Source organism: Harmonia axyridis, chromosome 1, assembly GCF_914767665.1.
Source record: "Harmonia axyridis chromosome 1, icHarAxyr1.1, whole genome shotgun sequence".
Lineage (NCBI taxonomy): Eukaryota > Metazoa > Arthropoda > Insecta > Coleoptera > Coccinellidae > Harmonia > Harmonia axyridis.
This window is the reverse complement of record NC_059501.1, coordinates 44,953,646-44,967,554: the sequence shown is the minus strand read 5'-3', so window position 1 is coordinate 44,967,554 and position 13,909 is coordinate 44,953,646. Positions and strand designations below refer to the sequence as shown.

Below are 13,909 nucleotides of genomic sequence, written 5' to 3'. Positions count from 1 at the left end.
AAATCTGGACATTTCTTAGGCCTTCACATAGATGAATCCCTCAATTGGAACGAACATATCTCGGAACTACGAACAAATCTGAGCTCTATCTGCTACACATTGGGAGTCCTCAGGAAACATCTTGACTCCACATCTTTGAAAACGATATACCAGGCGGTCTTTGAGTCAAGGATGAGGTATGGGATCTTGTTCTACGGAAGCTCCAGCAACATGACAGCCATATTAAAGATGCAAAAGAGAGCCATTCGGGTGATGTTTGGTATGAGGAGAATTGAATCCTGCAGGGGGATATTTCGGGAAAATGGCCTCCTAACTGCACCTGCAATCCATATCCAGGAGTGCCTACTTTTCGTGTTCAAAAATAGGCATTACTTCAAGGAGAAAACAGCTAGTCAATATGAAACGAGAACGACCACACTAAAATACCCAAAGCACAGGTTAACCCTAACTGAGAAAGGACCAGAGTACAGATGTATACGTTATTACAACAAAATTGCGAACTACATAAGAGAAGAATCATCCCTGAAACATCTAAAGAAACTCGTATACAAGCTCCTGCTGAAGATTGAACCCTACACGATTGAGGAATTCTTGAACTATGCAATCTGAGTGCAAGCCTTCTATGACACTATTTCATGTCGAGTGAGTTCATTCGAGAATGTATTTTTCCTTTACATGAAATAAAGCATATTATTATTATTATTATTATTATTATTATATATATATACAGAAGGTACAGAAGAGAATTTGCTGCTATCAAGGAGAGAAATCTGATGAAGGTGAGAGCTCTATCGGATGAACTTCTAAAGAATGTTAGTTCTGTTATTATACCAGATAGAATATTGAAATTCCTAGCACTGGGCCCCAGATTCGGCATTGATATTCCTTTGAAGGAGGTTACCATGTCGGGACTGTTGGCAGATGTGGAGAGCATTATAGACCTAAATGATAGACTGTCAGATGAGGGGAAGAACATCAAACGTTCCCAAGCTGCTAAGAGGTACCTAAGTGAACATCAAGAATTGCTTGTGTTACGGGCTGATAAAGGCAATGTTACGGTATTGATGGATAAGGATCAGTACATAGAGCTCTCCAACACAATTTTGCTCAATGAACAATATTACCAACTTCTTCCAAACAGAGATCCAACCATTACAATACAAGGTAAATGTAATGCATTGATTAAGCGATGGGTCAGTGGAGGCCACATAACACAAGTACAAGGTAAATTACTGTACATTTACAATTCAGTTCCCGCTAGATTCTACGGTTTACCAAAAATCCACAAACCCATTCTTGCCTTGAGACCAATAATATCATCTGTCAACACCCCCACTTCCAAACTGTCAGTTTTTGTTTCAGACATCCTGTCTAAATATATTTCTTCCACCAGAAGTAGATATTTTATTGAAGATATGTAGATATGTTACCGAGGCGTTTCCAGTGACGAAGGGCTTAAGGCAGGGATGTTGCATTTCACCGACCCTCTTCAAAATATACATATCCAAAGCTTTGAATAGATGGAAGAGAAAGGTTCAAAGTATGGGCACTCCAATTTGCCAATGACCAGGTCGTTTTAGCTAACGATAGAGAAGACATGGAGTACATGATGCGAAAACTAGTGGAAGAATACAATAATTGAGGACTGTCAGTCAACATCAATAAAACCCAGTATCTGTGTGTGGGAGGCGATGGTGCAAGCTTGGATCTTGAGGATGGACAGAAGATATCCCACTGTCAGGAATACGTATATTTGGGTGTAACGTTCGACGAGACCGGAACGGATACGAAAGAGATCGATAAACGTATTGTTCAGGCAAAGAAGATCGTTGGTTGCCTGAATGGGGTATTTTGGAGTAAGGAAATAGGAAAAAAACAGAAATTTAGAATATATGACACAATGGTAAAGAGCACCTTATTATACGGGGCAGAAACATTGCGAATCACGAAAATATATAGAGAGAGAGTAGAAGTGGTCGAAATGGATGCGATGAGGAGGTCTTTATGTATTTGAAGGAAAGATCATATAATAAATGATGTTATAAAACAGCGGATGGGTATTGAAGGCAGCATAACAGATGAAATAGAATCAAAACAACTTATATGGTATGGACATATTCAACCCATGCCTGAAACAAGATTGCCTAGACAAATTCTAGAATGGCAACCCGCTGCAAGAAAGAAAAGGGGACGTCCCAAACAAGAATGGCAGAAGACAGTGGAAAAGTCCATGAGTGAAAGACACTTGAACAGCGAAGATTGTAGAGACAGAGAGAAGTGACGATTAGACGATTAGGCGTCGGACAACGTCGAAAGACGTTCTAAACCGACTTATATATATATATATATATATATATATATATATATATATATATATATATATATATATATATATATATATATATAAATGATGAGAGGAAGAATTGTTGTTGAGGTAAGTTGGTTTATTTCCTTCAGCTCAATATATATATATATATATATATATATATATATATATATATATATATATATATATATATATATATATATATATATATATATATATATATACCCCACTGATCATTACCACCAACGGATTGGTGGAAAGTCACCTTCCAGACAATATAAAACTCCTTGATCTAGACCTTGAGTTGATCAGCACAGCTCAGAAGGAGGTAATACTGTGGACAACAAGGATTGTCAGGATGGTTTTGACAACAACCTAGGAGAGCCTTGGTCGTGAGTCGACCCGGCTCTTTTCTACGGAGCTAACCCATTATGGTGAAAAAAAAAAAAAAAAAAAAAAAAAAAAAATATATATATATATATATATACCTTTCCTTTTTGCCTTCACACTTTCGTGGTGGTTATCCGTACAACTCGGGTGTCAGAACACCAAGAGTTGTCCAGTACAGCTAACGTGGATAAAGAACACTGCTATATATATATATATATATATATATATATATATATATATATATATATAGTTATAAGTATGATAAGGGGTGTGGGAATTATATTCCCACACCCCTTATCATACTTATAACTATTGTTGTATATTGGGAATTAAAATTGTTGATATATATATATATATATATATATATATATATATATATATATATATATATATATATATATATATATATATATATATATATATATATATATATATATATATATATATATATATATATATATATATATATATATATATATATATAATATATACTATATAAGGGATATCGATCAGTAATTAACGAGATATATTCACTCTTTATTCATGTAAAGCCTAGCTTTCGAAGCTTTTTTTGCTTCTTCCTCAGGGCAACTGTAAAATACAACAAAACACATCATCAACAATAAAACAAAAAACAGAGTACAACAACTTACTGAATGCGAGGTTAATCTCTAAGTCTAAGAAATGTACAAAAGTAGACACAAGCATCAAACAGGGTAACATCAAATGATTATCAATTAAGAAACGCAATATCATAATACGCAATAAACAAAGTTAGGTTGAATGTCATTCATCAACTGGACCATCGAAAAATGGTCTGTTAGAAAATTCTATGAGATATGCATATATTGGACTTAATCTCTGCGTGTCCGTTTTTTTGTTAATTTTACTTTTTTGAGTTTGTATGTGGATCATTTCTAGTATACATCTTTTTTTATAATTTACATTTACATCTAAAATTTTTACGTCATTAAAATCAATACTGTGTGAGTACTTATTAGCATGAACAGATAATGCACATCTCAGGTTACTTGTTCTAATATCACTTTTATGTAAGTTCATGCGATTTCTAAGCCACTGAGAGGTTTGACCTACGTAGGTTTCATGACAGTCAGTACATTCCAGTTCGTACACCACATTCGATTTTATTTCTTTTGGTATAGGGTCCTTCAGTTTTGAATATAAATTTGCCACTTTCTTTTTGCACTGTGCTACTATTTTTACTTTTTTATTTTTTTTTTTTTACTTAGCACAGTGCAAAAAGAAAGTGGCAAATTTATATTCAAAACTGAAGGACCCTATACCAAAAGAAATAAAATCGAATGTGGTGTACGAACTGGAATGTACTGACTGTCATGAAACCTACGTAGGTCAAACCTCTCAGTGGCTTAGAAATCGCATGAACTTACATAAAAGTGATATTAGAACAAGTAACCTGAGATGTGCATTATCTGTTCATGCTAATAAGTACTCACACAGTATTGATTTTAATGACGTAAAAATTTTAGATGTAAATGTAAATTATAAAAAAAGATGTATACTAGAAATGATCCACATACAAACTCAAAAAAGTAAAATTAACATAAAAACGGACACGCAGAGATTAAGTCCAATATATGCATATCTCATAGAATTTTCTAACAGACCATTTTTCGATGGTCCAGTTGATGAATGACATTTAACCTAACTTTGTTTATTGCGTATTATGATATTGCGTTTCTTAATTGATAATCATTTGATGTTACCCTGTTTGATGCTTGTGTCTACTTTTGCACATTTCTTAGACTTAGAGATTAACCTCGCATTCAGTAAGTTGTTGTACTCTGTTTTTTGTTTTATTGTTGATGATGTGTTTTGTTGTATTTTACAGTTGCCCTGAGGAAGAAGCAAAAAAAGCTTCGAAAGCTAGGCTTTACATGAATAAAGAGTGAATATATCTCGTTAATTACTGATCGATATCCCTTATATAGTATATATTATCATTTTCAACGATCATTATCTTGAACATTATATATATATATATATATATATATATATATATCGTGAATCGATTAAGGGAATTCGACTGATAAGAAGGATTTCGGTTTTACTCTTTATTCATACCAAGCTTTCGGAACTGATTGGTTCCTTCCTCAGGGTTACTACAATTTCAGACAATATATATATATATATATATATATATATATATATATATATATATATATATATATATATATATATATATATATTTATTTATTTTTTTCACCATTTAGGGTATGGCTGTTCATGGAAATGCCGGGTTAGGTTCACCAAGGCATTCTCTCATTCACTGGTTAAGAACCCGCGTATTATACGTGTTGTCCACAAGATGACCTCTCGTTGTGCATCGCTGATTAACCTTTCTTCCAGTCCAAGGCGGTTAGTATTTTCAACCAAGTGCTTCTCAACAAGACCGTTCGTAGTGATTATAAGTGGTATAATTGAAGTGCTGGGGAGTTTATATATTTCTTTGAGTTCAAATGCTAAGTCGTGATATTTTGTTATTTTTTCAGTATAAGCTCTCTCAGCATTGTCGTCCGCCGGGATAGTGACATCGATTATGGTGGCTCTGTTCCCCGCCTTTTCGAAGATAACTATATCAGGTCTATTGTGTGGAATAGATCTATCAGTGATGAGTGGAGAGTCCCAATATAGCTTCAGTTCATCATTCTCAAGTAGTTCCTGGGGTGAGTATTCATGGATTTTCTTGAAACTCTTTATTAATCCTGTCTTGATGGCTATGGCTTGGTGGTATACTTTAGCCATGGCATTGTGACGGTCTGTATATTCCCTGGGTGCAAGCACTGGACAGGAGGACGTAACGTGTTGTACTGTTTCAGTTGCACGTGAGCATTTCCTGCATTTATCTGTGAATATGTTCTTACCCACTATATTTTTCAGATAGGCTCTGGTGGGGACCACCTGATCCTGAATGGCCGCCAATCTGCCCTCCGTTTCCGGGAAGAGGTATCCAGCCTTAAGGTAAGAAACTGATTTTTCTTTGTTAAATGTATTTCGTCTCAGGGCAGTAGGATACCTGCCATGGAGTGCTTTACCGTGCCATTCTTCGGACAGACTTGTTATTGTGGAAGGCTCAGCTGGTTGATTAGTTGAGGCCAGGTTTAATGGTGTGATGTTTTCATCCACTTTAAAGAGGGTTATGAAGAAAGTGGTGTTCTTCTTGAGGAAGTATTGCCTCATTTCTGTAACTGCTTTGTAGTGGGCTGTTTCGATGTTTTGCAGTCCTCTCCCTCCGTCATTTCTAGGAATGTATAATCTGTTTACAGATGCACGTGGGTGATGTATTCCATGTTTTGTTAATAGTGCTCTCACTTGGATGTCAATAGCTTTCAAATCGGTAGGTGACCACTTGATAACTCCGAAGGAGTAAGTTAGAACGGGCATCGCCCACGTATTTATGGATGTGAACATGGCTCTGGCATTTAATTTGCTTTGTAGAACTTTTTTTATTCTAGTAAGAAATTTGTTCTTGAATGTGGTCTTTGCCTCTGTGGTGTTTATGTCTAATCCTTGTTGTATACCTAAATATTTGTATGTTTCTCCTGGGTTTAGCGTTTGAATTGTAACCTCATCCTGTGCCAGCACATGCTCCCCACTCACAATTTTTCATTTTTCCTCTTTTCACGTGTAATATGGCGCAAAAAAAAAAAAAAATATATATATATATATATATATATATATATATATATATATATATATATATATATATATATATATATATATATATATATATAATAACTATTGTTGTAAGAGCCAAAATAAATATATTGAATGAAATTTAAGGGTCTTTATGCTCGGGTTTTGGGAGTAAATGATTGACTACTCTTTATTCTATGCCAAGCTTTCGCATTAATTTAATGGTTCTTCAGGGCTTCTGCAAAAGATCAATAAAATACAATTAATAAATAACAAATTTTAGAAAACAAACAAATTTACTCACTGAATGTGAGGTTTTACATGGATAACATCTGCCACAAACGTTGTAACTAATAAAAACAAAAAGTTATATTTTGATTTCATAGGAATTCTCCAAAAACTAAATCAACTAAATCTATTTCACAATTTAAAAACTCTTCCGGTTGATAATCTTATTTATACACAATTTAGTAACTCTCATCTAAGATAACACAATAATGACATTTGATGGTTATGTTTCTGTTTTTATAGAAAACTAGTCTCTCACTCCTCTATGTTCCCTGTCTTCTTTATTCATCTATTGGGCCGTCATAAAAAGGTTCCATTTTTATCCTTTCTAACAAATAACTGTATATAGAGCTTATTTTGTTCGTATCTGTCTTCTTATTTATGGTTTCATCTTCTTTGTTTATGTTAATCATTTCGTGAATCAATCTTTTTTGATAATTTCTCAAAACAGAGAGAAAATATCAAAAAAGATTAATATAATATAATATAAAAATATTAATCATGGTGAGTTTCATCAACACAATACCAGAAATAGCGATAAATTTCGTCCCAAGAAAGTAAATTCTGAACTGAGCAGAAGATCTGTTTATTCAAGTATGGAATACAAAACCTTACCAATATCTTTGAGACAGTGTGGTTATTTGAAATTTATTAAGTGTATTAAATCTTATATTCTACGGGATCAACTCAGTTGATTTGTAGATTTAATGTTATAATAAATGAATTAATATAACGTCTTATTAAACATAAGAAGAATTATTTCCAAAATTTCAGATAACTAATTTCATCAATAACCTACAGATATATTGTGAGATACCTATCTGAATTTTCTGAATTTTCTAATTTATTTACAGAAACAAACAAAATTTATATTTGGTTCAGAGTCCATTCGAATATATTTAACGCGTAATGGATACGAATCTGAAATTTCAGAATTTTCATTTCACTATTCATCCTTATACATATAAACCTAAAATCTCATCGACATCTGACAGATAGAAGTTTTTTGATATTTCTAATTTTATCTATTATTTATTCTTGATTAACTAGCGGAATGATTCATATCCAATCTGGATATTTCATCGATCCATTGCATTGCAAGTGATTTCCAAGTTTCAATTTATTGGATTTTTATTCATACAAATAAGAGTTGAAATTATTCAATCAACATATTTCATGAAATAGTACGCTTTACCATCGAAAAAAGAACATTATTCAATTTCCTTGTTGAGCTCTCAACTCCACTTATACAATATAACAATAGCGTATTTCCAATAGACGCGATAAGTCCCAATGATCTAACAACAGCGCTGAGATCGACAAGGTAGCCGTACATGTCAGCCGAGTACTCGGCCGAGTTTATGTGGGAATGAAAAGTCGGTGGAACGTATCGGGTCTCAAAAAGAGAATCGAATATATAACTTTTCTGAATGGAGGAATTTTTTTCCCATACTTGGATGTCTAAAGAGTAAATTTTCAAACAGCTGACTTTTCATATACAGGATGTCTTGTAAATATACGTCAACCTACGCATGCTGATAGCTTAGGTCATGCCCGACCAGAATATTCAGATTTGATTTTAGTAAGAGTGTCTTAGTTTTCGAGACACGAGTATCAACAGTTTTATGAGAATCGACAAAATCTACAACTCAGACATTGTTCTGTGTGCTACAGCTACGAATGTTGTTATTTTGCTATTCTTCATTCGATCGAAAATTACAAGCGGGTCAGCCTACCCAACATGACCAGAGATTTTCCCAAGGTGCTATGGTATGCTCAGAAAAAGTGAGTGTTTCCAACTTTTTATATTTTTCAAATTTCGTCATCCGACTTTGATCGTTTCTGCTATGAAAATATATATCAGACTTACTCGGCATGTTATGCCAAAAATCAGCATTTCAAGTGAAATTTTCGATAAAATATCATTTTCTGCTTGACCCAACGAGGAAAAAAGAATATTGCCCTTTCAATGAAAAGGAACATCATTATGTGATGTTCATTTCTAAACTTATTATCATTGTGTTAATATTGTTGAATTGAATGTTAGAATTGCTTGTCAATGATTTGAATGCAACATGACATATTTCCAAAAATGATCGCTTTCTTAGTAGTGCGCATCTGGAGGCATTCAGTTTAGTTTTCAGTATTGAGCGGTTTGTAATACATCTTTCTGTACGGAGTACAACTTGAAACAACGCGGCGATACGTTTACTTAGACAGAGACAAAAATAGCCAACTAGATCACTCCAAAAGGATCAAAAAAGGAATTAAAATCGCTAGGGCGGGTTTCTGTGACCTGTGAAAGTTTTTATGTAACCCAAAATTATCAATGGCGATGAGGTTAAGGACGCTCAAATGTTACGTTTAGTCTCTACTGCTATACTGTGTTGTGAAACATGGACAGTAAAACAAGATAATATGAAGAGGTTGGATGCTTTTGAAATGTGGATGTACCGCCGATTGCTTAGGATAAGCTGGACCTCTAGAATGACTAACAGCGAAGTATTAACAAGAATGAACACCTGCGCATACCTGACTGGAAAAATGAGGAAAACAGCCTACCTCGGACACATAATGCGACATGATGAGTATGCACAACTGCAGCTCATCATGGAAGGCAATATTGAGGTGTTCCAATGGTAAATAAATATATTATTCATCCGGTGATAGCTTCTTTATTATTATAAAACATCCGTGTACATCAACTACAATATGTATGTTTTTCCGTATACTACTCAATTAAGATTGACTGCTAATACGATTGATTTTGTACAAGTCATATGTCATGACGTCATACCACAATTTCCTCCTTTCTAAAGATAGCTTCACAAATTGAATTTGATCCCTATTTCGCAATAAAATTTTTGCATTTACTATTTTAGAATTTTTTTTATATAATTTTAATCATAAACTAATAACCTACAACTCAGAATTAATATTATACATTTGTAAAGTTATATTTATACAATTATGATCATTATACAAATTAATTAAAAACCTTTCTTCAATTAATTCTTTAATCTTTCAGATCGTCTGAAATTACTATTATTTAATCCTCTATTCATTTTATTGTCATCACACATATTTGAATTATAAAATCTTATCATTTGATTAACATGTCTTTTCATGAACAAATTATTCTCAATAAGTTTGACTCTGTAAGTGACTGGTGAAAGTTTTTTTTCAATTATAGCTTGAACTCTATCCTTTTTGTTTGTTTTACATCTATCATAACACTATCTCCTACCTCATAATCATTTTTCCTACTGATTTTCATATCATCGTTTTTATTATGTTGTTTGAAATATACACTACTAGTTAAGTTTGAACGTAACAAATGAAAACGTGACTTTATTTCTCTTTTGAATATTAATTCCGCTGGTGTCCCTTCCGTTAATGAATGAGCCATTGTCCTATAATCAAATAAAAATAGGTTAACAGCTGAATTTAAGGATCTACCTGATTCTACTATTTTCTTTACTTTATCTTTAAAAGTTTGAACGAAGTTCTCAGCTGCCCCATTTGTTGCTGGGTGATAATGCTTTAATATATTCTTTATATTCATCACTTGTGTTCTGAGGACCATTATCAGAAACTAAATGATTGCATAATCCGAAACGAGCGAAAACTGAGTCAAAAACTTCAATTGTTTTTTTTGATGTAGTATTATTTTTCATATTTATTACTTCAGGCCATTTACTGTGAGCGTCAATAATTACAATGAGCATATGTCCGTAAAAAGGTCCTAAAAAATCGGTATGAATTCTTGACCATGGCTCAGATGGATAAGGCCACTGTATGGTACTTACTTTATTTAACTTTACTCTATTTTTTACACATAGTTCGCAAGAGTCGACTAATTTCTCAATTTCTGTGTCTAAACCAGGCCACCAAAAGAATGAACGAGCAATCTGTTTCATTTTCACAATTCCAAAATGACTTTCATGAAGTTGTTGTAAAATTGGTTCTCTCAATTTTTTCGGTATTACTACTCTTAAACCCCATAGAATACAATTACTTTCTAAACTCAGTTCATCTCTTTTTCCATAATACACTCTTTCCTCCACTTTTAATTCCGAAATATTCTCATTCCAACCGAATAAAAGTTTACGTTTTATTAAGTATCTTATCTTCATGAGTGAATTTCTGTACCATTTTAATATCTATCAGTTTACAATCATTTCGAATGAAATTTAAATTATTGATTTCCGAGTCGAAAACCCTAGTAGTATCTGAAATAGGCAATCTAGATAAAGCATCTGAATTTCCATTCTTAGATGACGGAACTAATTCTATTGTATAACGAAATCCTGACAGAAAATATGACCATCTTAACAAACGATGTTGAACTATTTTAGTTATTTTTTTAGAATCTTCAAAAATATATTTCAATGCCTGATTATCTGTTTTCAAAATAATTTCGTTACCAATCAAAAAATGATAAAACTTTTTAAATCCGAATACTATCGCTGCCGCTTCCTTATCTAATGTTGATCTATGTAACTCATTTTCGGGTATAATTTTAGACGCAAAAGCTATAGGCTTCTCATCTCCATTCGGAAAACTTGAGAGACCTACAAAACTAGCATCACAAGAAAGAACTAATGGAACTCCCCGTTGAAAAGGAACTAAAATCTCACCTGATGTAAGCATTCTTTTGACCCAATCTATCGCTTTATCGCACCTATCGTTCCAATAAAATTGATTATTTTTCAAACAGTCATATAAAATTTTCAAATTATCTGCTCTGCTTTTGAGAAATGGTTCATAAAAATTAACCAAAAACGCCTGCAGTTTTTTTTTAATTAGGAACTGGTAAATTTAATATAGCTTTAACTTTTTCTGGTGAAGGTTTAAGCCAATTTTCATCCAAAAGATACCCCAATATCTCTATCTTAGATCTGAAATTTTCACATTTTCTTTCATTCACCCGAAGTCCTGCATTATTCAAACATTCAAAAATTTTTTCAAGTATATTCAAATGTTCACTATCTGACGTACCTGTACAGTAAATATCATCGATATACACAACTGTATGTGGAATACCTTTTAAAATATCTTTTATTATTTCTTGACATTCAGCTGGACTTGATGCTATACCTTCTGATAACTTTGTGTACCTGAAAAGTCCATTTTCTGTAATGATAGTTAAAAGGTCTCTACTTTCTTCTGATACCTCGAATTGCATAAATGCATGTCTCAAATCAATTTGAGACCATTTTATACCCACGTTTAATATTTGAAAAACTTCCTCCTTCAGAGGTACAGGATATCGTTTGATAATCAATTGAGGGTTAACTGTTAACTTAAAATTTCCGCTTAATCTCACACCCTGACCTTTAACCACTGGAATAACTGGAGTAGACCATGCACTGGAAGTAACTGGCTCCAAATTACCTATTTTAACTAGTCTTTTTATCTCAGCATTAACCTTTTCTTTCAATGCAAATGGAACATGATAAGGTTTAAATTGAACTGGTTTAACCTCACTTTTAAAATTTAATTTTATCAATTTGCCATTTGTACATGTCTGGTGGTGGACAATGCATTATTATATACTACGTGATTATGGGTACATAGCATGACTGCTGAGCCCAAATAACATAGAAAAAAAAGAATTGCCATTATACTTGCCTTGATCATTAGACAAAACTTTTGGAAACTTATTCTTAAAATGAGAAACGGCTATTTCATGATAATTAATGGTATTAATATTATGACAATTCAAATTGATACTAAGAGGCCATAATTCAATAATTCACTGTCTTCCTATTAAATTTTTTCCGTTACCTGGCATAACGTAGGCTATCATTAAATGCTCTTTATTTTTAAAATTAACCCTTAAATCTTTCATCTTACCACCTACCTGTAATCTGGATCCATCATAACTAGAAAGCATAATGTCAGTTTCTTGAATAAACTTATTTTTGAAATTCATTTTGACTGTAAATTCTGATTAAACTGTGACAAATGACCCTGTATCAACTTCAGAATTTATCATTTTATTTTCAATTGCAATTCGCATGCAGATAGGTTCAGCTTTAATATTATTAATCTGTGCATCTGAACATGTCTCATTCATAACGAAAAATTCACCATCAGAATTTTCTTGTTCATTATCATTATTTCCATCTATAATGTTTACTCGATTCTTTCTCAAACAAGCTGATTCAATATGTCCTTTAATTTTACAAAAATTACAAATCTTAAATCTAAACCTATTCCCTCGCATAATGATTTGGTTTATGACAACAAAAACAATAAACTTTATTTTTAGAGGTTACATTTAACTCTTGATTATTTCCGTGATTACCTGCAATAACTTTTGTTTCCTTTTTCATTCCACCATCATTCCGTATATGCTCTCCTCGTCTTGTTCTTCTGTTAGTGTGATATTCTCTCTCCACTCTGGCGCTTGCATTCTTCCTTCTAGTTTGGTCCATTTTCCACTTTTCATTATCACCTCTCCTTCTCTCTCCCATGAAGTAGACTGAGTTATAATCTTCTTTCTTCGTCTTACTTGAGTCCTTTATGGCAGTTTCTCGAGCTGTCGCTAAGTCAACGGCACTTTGAAATGTTAGATCTTTTTCTCGAAATTGTAATTCAATTTTTGTTTCTTCACTCATAAGTCCGAATACAAACTGGTCTCGAAGAGCTGTATCGATATCTTTAAAATCGCAATTTGAAGATTTTTCTTTCAATTTCGCAACGAAATCAGAAACGCTCTCGTTAGAATTTTGTTTTGTTTCATGGAATTTATTACTTTCTGATATTTCGGATGGTTATGATCAGTCATGATTTTCACTAATTGTTTGTATGAAAATTCCTTCGGTTTGCGTGGCGCACATAAATTTCGAAATAATATGTACGTATTTTGACAAACTCTAGTCAGCATTTCAGCCTTGAATTTTTCCGGCGAAATATCATGTGAATCGAAACATAGTTCCAGTCTCTCCACAAAAATGTTCCATTTATCCCGATTAAAAATAAATATTATTTTGTTATTGTCTGAAGATAAACACATTTTAACTGTTTTTTGTTGCGATATCGACGGAACTGTTATCACTTGCTCTTTTTTGATGTGTCCTTGAGAGTTTTTACTGGTTGTTCTTCATACAATTCACGCCACTCATTCACTAGAAGTTTACGTAAATTTTCTACACTCTCACTACCATCAACGTCAACATTTAGGTGTTTTAATTGTTCTAATAATTGTATTTTATTCAGTTC

The 13,909-nt window shown here is 32.9% G+C and overlaps 1 protein-coding gene across 1 annotated transcript in view; it reads right to left on the bottom strand.

Moving 5' to 3' along the window:
* Nucleotides 1-13,909, bottom strand: part of LOC123676965 (nuclear pore membrane glycoprotein 210) — a 252,898-nt gene that overhangs the window by 58,896 nt on the left and 180,093 nt on the right. The window lies entirely within an intron of this gene.